Source organism: Arachis stenosperma, chromosome 5 (genome assembly GCF_014773155.1).
Source record: "Arachis stenosperma cultivar V10309 chromosome 5, arast.V10309.gnm1.PFL2, whole genome shotgun sequence".
In the NCBI taxonomy this organism is placed as follows: domain Eukaryota; kingdom Viridiplantae; phylum Streptophyta; class Magnoliopsida; order Fabales; family Fabaceae; genus Arachis; species Arachis stenosperma.
Window position 1 is genome coordinate 83,670,930 of NC_080381.1, and position 7,681 is coordinate 83,678,610.

At 40.9% G+C, this 7,681-nt stretch overlaps 1 non-coding gene across 1 annotated transcript; it reads left to right on the forward strand.

Annotated features, from left to right (window-relative positions):
- Positions 1 to 3,477: 3,477 nt before the first annotated feature.
- LOC130984105 (small nucleolar RNA R71) lies at positions 3,478 to 3,585 on the forward strand. The gene has a single exon (XR_009088061.1). It is a non-coding gene; the product is annotated as a small nucleolar RNA R71 (small nucleolar RNA).
- The last annotated feature ends 4,096 nt before the right edge of the window (positions 3,586 to 7,681 follow it).

The window sequence follows — 7,681 nt, forward strand, 5'->3', positions numbered from 1 at the left end:
AGGAATTTATCCACCATATCAGAGAAGATGGATAGCATGCATCTCTGAAAAGTTGCAGGAGCATTACACAGACCAAAAGGCATTCTCATGTAGGCAAACACGCTAGAAGGGCAAGTGAATGCTGTTTTCTCTTGGTCCTGTGGATCTACTGCAATTTGGTTGTAACCTGAATAGCCATCCAAAAAGCAGTAATAATCATGACCAGCTAGTCTTTCTAGCATTTAGTCTATGAATGGTAAAGGAAAATGATCCTTTCTTCTCCAATCATGATACTATGGATCATGATGGCCCGGTCTATGGTAACTTCGGACCGGTTGCTAGTGGGGATGATTGAGCGTTGTATGAACTCTAACCATCCTCTAGCCACGGGCTTGAGGTCATGCCTTCTCAATTGGACCGGCTTTTCTCTTGAATCTTGCTTCCATTGTGCGCCCTCTTCACATATGACTGTGAGGACTTGGTCCAACCTTTGATCAAAGTTGACCCTTCTAGTGTAAGGATGCTCATCTCCTTGCATCATAGGCAAGTTGAACGCCACCCTCACACTCTCCGGACTAAAATCCAAGTATTTCCCCCGAACCATAGTGAGATAATTCTTTGGATTCGGGTTCACACTTTGGTCATGGTTCTTTGTGATCCATGAATTGGCATAGAACTCTTGAACCATCAAGATTCCGACTTGTTGAATGGGGTTGGTAAGAACTTCCCAACCTCTTCTTCGGATCTCATGGCGGATCTCCGGATATTCACCCTTTTTGAGTGAAAAGGGGACCTCGGAGATCACCTTCTTCAAGGCCACAACTTCATAGAAGTGGTCTTGATGCACCCTTGAGAGGAATCTATCCATCTCCCATGACTCAGAGGTGGAAGCTTTTGCCTTCCCTTTCCTCTTTTTAGAGGTTTCTCCGGCCTTGGATGCCATAAATGGTTATGGAAAAACAAAAAGCAATGCTTTTACCACACCAAACTTAAAATGTTTGTTCGTCCTCGAGCAAAAGAAGAAAGAAGAGAGTAGAAGAAGAAGAAATGAGGAAGAAGGGAGATGGTAGTGTGTTCGGCCAAGAAGGGTAAGAAAGGGGGTTTAGGTTGTGTGAAAATGAAGAGTTGAAGAAGGGTATTTATAGGAGAGAGGGGGGTAAAGGTTCGGCCATTATGGGTGGGTTTGGGAGGGAAAGTGGTTTGAATTTGAAGGGTGAGGTTGGTGGGGTTTTATGAAGGATGGATGTGAGTGGTGAAGAGAAAGATGGGATTTGATAGGTGAGGGGTTTTTGGGGAAGAGGTGTTGAGGTGATTGGTGAATGGGGGAAGAAGAGAGAGTGATGGTAGGGTCCTGTGGGGTCCACAGATCCTGTAGTGTCAAGGAAAAGTCATCCCTGCACTAAATGTTGCTCAAAATCACGTTTTGAGCCATTTCTGGCGTTAAACGCCGGGCTGGTGCCCATTCCTGGCGTTTAACGCCAGGTTGTTGCCCTTTACTGGCGTTTAACGCCAGTCTGGTGCCCCTTTCTGGCGTTAAACGCCCAGAATGGTGCCAGACTGGGCGTTAAACGCCCATCAGCTAGCATTACTGGCGTTTGAACGCCAGTTTCTTCTCCTCCAGGGTGTGCTGTTTTTCTTCCTGTTTTTCATTCTGTTTTGCTTTTTTCATTGTTTTTGTGACTTCTTATGATCATCAACCTACAAAAAAGATAAAATAACAAAAGAAAATAATTAATTATAAAACATTGGGTTGCCTCCCAACAAGCGCTTCTTTAATGTCATTAGCTTGACAGAGGGCTCTCATGGAGCCTCAGAAATGCTCAGAACCATGTTGAAACCTCCCAACACCAAACTTAGAGTTTGAATGTGGGGTTTCAACACCAAACTTAGAGTTTGGTTGTAGCCTCCCAATACCAGACTTAGAGTTTGACTGTGGGGGCTCTGTTTGGCTCTGTTTTGAGAGGAGCTCTTCATGCTTCCTCTCCATGATGACAGAGGGATATCCTTGGGCCTTAAACACCAAGGATTTTTCATTCACTTGAATGATTAACTCTCCTCTGTCAACATCAATCACAGCCTTTGCTGTGGCTAGGAAGGGTCTGCCAAGGATGATGGATTCATCCATGCACTTCCCAGTCTCTAGGACTATGAAATCAGTAGGAATGTACTGGTCTTCAACTTTAACCAGAACATCCTCTACAAGTCCATGGGCTTGTTTTCTTGAGTTGTCTGCCATCTCTAATGAGATTCTTGCAGCTTGCACCTCTAAGATCCCTAATTTCTCCATTACAGAGAGGGGCATGAGGTTCACACTTGACCCTAAGTCACACAAGGCCTTCTTGAAGGTCATGGTGCCTATGGTACAAGGTATAGAAAACTTCCCAGGATCCTGCCTCTTTTGAGGCAGTTTCTGCCTAGACAAGTCATCCAGTTCTTTGGTGAGCAAGGGAGGTTCATCCTCCCAAGTCTCATTTCCAAATAACTTGTCATTTAGTTTCATGATTGCTCCAAGGTATTTAGCAACTTGCTCTTCAGTAACATACTCATCCTCTTCAGAGGAAGAATACTCATCAGAGCTCATGAATGGCAGAAGTAATTCCAATGGAATCTCTATGGTCTCATTTTGAGCCTCAGATTCCTATGGTTCCTCTTTGGGGAACTCAGAGGAGGTTGGTACACGCCCACTGAGGTCTTCCTCAGTGGCGTCCTCCTCCTCTCTTTCCTCTCCATATTCGGCCATGTTGATGGCCTTGCATTCTCCTTTTGGATTTTCTTCTGTATTACTTGGGAGAGTACTAGGAGGGAGTTCAGTAACTTTCTTGCTCAGCTGACCCACTTGTCCTTCCAAATTTCTGATGGAGGACCTTGTTTCATTCATGAAACTTTGAGTGGTCTTTATTAGATCAGAGACCATTGTTGCTAAGTCAGAAGTATTCTGCTTAGAACTCTCTGTCTGTTGCTGAGAAGATGATGGAAAAGGCTTGCCATTGCTAAACCTGTTTCTTCCACCATTATTGTTATTGAAACCTTGTTGAGGTCTCTCTTGATTCTTCCATGAGAGATTTGGGTGATTTCTCCATGAAGAATTATAGGTATTTCCATAGGGTTCTCCTAGGTAATTCACTCTTCCACTGAAGGGTTCTCAGGATCATAAGCTTCTTCCTCAGATGAAGCATCCTTAGTACTGCCAGGTGCATTTTGCATTCCAGACAGACTTTGAGAAATCAAATTGACTTGTTGAGTCAATATCTTGTTCTGAGCCAATATGGCATTCAGAGTGTCAATCTCAAGAACTCCTTTCTTCTGACTAGTCCCATTGTTCACAGGATTCCTTTCAGAAGTGTACATGAATTGGTTATTTGCAACCATTTCAATCAATTCTTGAGCTTCTGCAGACGTCTTCTTCAGATGAAGAGATCCTCCAGCAGAGCTATCCAAGGACATCTTAGATAGTTCAGAGAGACCATCATAGAAAATACCTATGATGCTCCATTCAGAAAGCATGTCTGAAGGACATCTTCTGATTAATTGTTTGTATCTTTCCCAAGCTTCATAGAGGGATTCTCCATCCTTCTGTCTGAAGGTTTGGACTTCCACTCTAAGCTTACTCCATCTTTGTGGTGGAAAGAACTTTGCCAAGAAGGCATTGACTAGCTTTTCCCAAGAGTCCAGGCTTTCTTTAGGTTGAGAATCCAACCATATTCTAGCTCTGTCTCTTACAGCAAAAGGGAATAGCATCAGTCTATAGACTTCAGGGTCTACCCCATTAGTCTTGACTGTGTCACAGATTTGCAAGAATTCAGCTAAAAACTGATGAGGATCTTCCATTGGAAGTCCATGGAACTTGCAATTCTGTTGCATTAGAGAAACTAATTGAGGCTTAAGCTCAAAGTTGTTTGCTCCAATGGCAGGGATAGAGATGCTTCTCCCATAAAAATCAGGAGTAGGTGCAGTAAAGTCACCCAGCACCTTCCTTGCATTGTTTGCATTGTTGTTGTTTTCGGCTGCCATGTGTTCTTCTTCCTTGAAGAATTCGGTCAGGTGCTCTAAAGAGAGTTGTGCTTTGGCTTCTCTTAGCTTTCTCTTCAAGGTCCTTTCAGGTTCAGGATCAGCCTCAACAAGAATGCCTTTGTCTTTGCTCCTGCTCATAAGAAATAGAAGGGAACAAGAAGATGTGGAATCCTCTATGTCACAGTATAGAGATTCCTTTAGGTGTCAGAGGAAAAGAAGAGTAGAAGACAGGAGTGGGAAAATTCGAACTTATCAGAGGGAATGGAGTTCGAATTTTGCATTAAGGGATAATGTTAGTCCATAAATAGAAGGATGTGAGAAGGAGGGAAGTTATTTTCGAAAATTAAGTGAAAAATTTTGAAAATATTTTGAAAAAAACATTACTTAATTTTCGAAAATGAAAATGGAAAAGAAATCAAGTGATTTTTGAAAAAGATTTTGAAATTAGAAATCAAAAAGATTTGATTGAAAACTATTTTGAAAAAGATGTGATTGAAAATATTTGATTGAAAAGTTATGGTTTTAAGAAGATATGATTGAGAAGATATGATTTGAAAACATTTTAAGAGATATGATTTGAAAACAATTTGAAAAGATATGATTTTAAAAATTAATGACTTGCTTAACAAGAAAAGATATGATTTAAACATTAAAACCTTTCTCAACAGAAAAGGCAACAAATTTGAGATGTTCAATCAAATCATTAATTGTTAGTAAGTATCTTAGAAAAAGGAAAGAAATTGATTTTGAAAACATTTGATTGAAAAGATTTGATTTGAAAAAGATTTGATTTTGAAAAACTTGAAAAAAATTGATTTGAAAACAAAATCTTCCCCCTAGCACCATCCTGGCGTTAAACGCCCAGAATGCTATACATTCTGGCGTTTAACGCCCAAAATGCACCCTTTTTGGGCGTTAAACGCCCAACCAGGTACCCTGGCTGGCGTTTAAACGCCAGTCTGCCTTTTTCACTAGGCATTTTTGAATGCTCAGCTTTTTCTGTATAATTCCTCTGCAGTGTGTTCTGAATCTTCAATTCTCTGTATTATTGACTTGAAAAGGCACAAATTGAAAATATTTTTGGATTTTTAATAATAAAGAATAATCAAAATGTAACTAGAATCAAATAACAATGCATGCAAGACACCAAACTTAGCAGTTTGTATACTACTGACACTAATGAAAATGCATATGAGACACATGAACACTCAAGTCAAGAGAATTTAAAGATCAGAGCTAGTAAATCATCAAGAACATCTTGAAGATCACTAAGACATATGAATGCATGCAATTGACACCAAACTTATGATGAGACACTAGACTCAAACAAGAAATATTTTTGGATTTTATGATTTTGTAAATTTTTTTTGTGTTTTTCGAAAATTAAGTGGAAAAAGATATCAAAATTCTTAATGAGAATTCCAGGAATCAGTGCAATGCTAGTCTAAGACTCCGGTCCAGGAATTAGACATGGCTTCACAGCCAGCCAAACTCTCAAAGAAAGCTTCGGTCCAAAACACTAGACATGGCCAGAGGCCAGCCAAGCCTTAGCAAATCACTGCTCCAAAAGCAAGATTGATAAGAAATCAACAAGCTCTTGTGGTGAAAAGTTGAAACCTCGGTCCAATGAGATTAGACATGGCTTCTCAGCCAGCCAGATTTCAACAAATCATCATGAAACTCTAGAATTCATCTTCAAGAATTTCGAAAAAAAAAAATACCTAATCTAAGCAACAAGATGAACCGTCAGTTGTCCAGCCTGAACAATCCCGGGAAATAACACCAAAAATTTGATGTTGTTGCCGGATCTTGGCACTGATGTTACCAAAGGCTTGCTCAAAACTAGAACAATCCCCGGCAACGGCGCCAAAAACTTGGTGCGCGAAATTGTGAACTATACTTTTTCACAACTCTCATAATCCCTGGTAATGGCTCCAAAAACGTGGTAGCCCAATACCATGGCATTACACAACTTCGCACAACTAACCAGCAAGTGCACTGGGTCGTCCAAGTAATAAACCTTACGTGAGTAAGGGTCGATCCCACGGAGATTGTTAGTATTGAAGCAAGCTATGGTCATCTTGTAAATCTTAGTCAGGCAAACTCAGATATATATGGTGATGAACGAAAATAACATAAAAGATAAAGATAGTGATACTTATGTAATCCATTGGTAGGAACTTCAGATAAGCGCATGAAGATGCCTTCCCTTCCGTCTCTCTGCTTTCCTACTGTCTTCATCCAACCCTTCTTACTCCTTTCCATGGCAAGCTCGTATAGGGTCTCACTGTTGTCAGCAGCTACCTCCCATCCTCGCAGTGAAAGCTAATGCACACACTCTGTCACAGTGCTGCCAATCACCGGTGTGGTTCCCTCCCCTACCGGAATAGAATAACTCTTTTGCGTCTGTCACTAACGCCCAGTAGGTTACAGGTTTGAAGCACGTCACAGTCATTCAATCATTGAATCCTACTCAGAATAGCACAGACAAGGTTAGACCTTCCGGATTCTCTTGAATGCTGCCATCAGTTCTTGCCTATACCACGAAGACTCTGATCTCACGGAATGGTTGGCTCGTTTGTCAGGCGAGCACTCGGTTGTCAGGCGATCAACCATGCATCGTGCAATCAGGAATCCAAGAGATATTCACCAAGCCTCAAATGCTTGTAGAACAAGAGTGGTTGTCAGTCACTTTGTTCATGAGTGAGAATGGTGATGGGCGTCAATCATCACCTTCATCATGTTGAAGAACAAGTGATATCTTGGATAAAGAACAAGCGGAATTTGAATGAAAGAACAATAGTAATTGCATTAATACTCGAGGTACAGCAGAGCTCCACACCTTAATCTATGGTGTGTAAAAACTCCACCGTTGAAAATACATATGCATAAGGTCTAGGCATGGCCGAATGGCCAGCCTCCCAATGATCTAAGAACTAAAATGTCCAAAGATGATCTAGAGATCTAAAAGTGATCAAAAGATTTCTATACAATAGTAAAAGGTCCTACTTATAAGAAACTAGTAGCCTCGGGTGTACAGATATGAGTAAATGACATAAAAATCCTCTTCCGGGCCCACTTGGTGTGTGCTTGGGCTGAGCAATGAAGCAATTTCGTGTAGAGACTCTTCTTGGAGTTAAACGCCAGCTTTGGTGCCAGTTTGGGCGTTTAACTCCCATTTGGGTGCCAGTTCCAGCGTTTAACGCTGGGATTCCTTGAGGTGACTTTGAACGCCGGTTTGGGCCATCAAATCTTGGGCAAAGTATGGACTATTATATATTGCTGGAAAGCCCAAAATGTCTACTTTCCAACGCCGTTGAGAGCGCGCCAATTGGGTTTTTGTAACTCCAGAAAATCCGCTTCGAATGCAAGGAGGTCAGAATCCAACAGCATCTGCAGTCCTTTTTGGTCTCAGAATCAGATTTTTGCTCAGGTCCCTCAATTTCAGCCAGAAAATACCTGAAATCACAGAAAAACACACAAACTCATAGTAAAGTCCAGAAAAGTGAATTTTAATTAAAAACTAATAAAAATATACTAAAAACTAACTATATCATATCAAAAACATACTAAAAACAATGCCAAAAAGTATACAAATTATCCGCTCATCACAACACCAAACTTAAATTGTTGCTTGTCCTCAAGCAACTGAAAATCAAATAAGATAAAAAGAAGAGAATATGCAATGAAT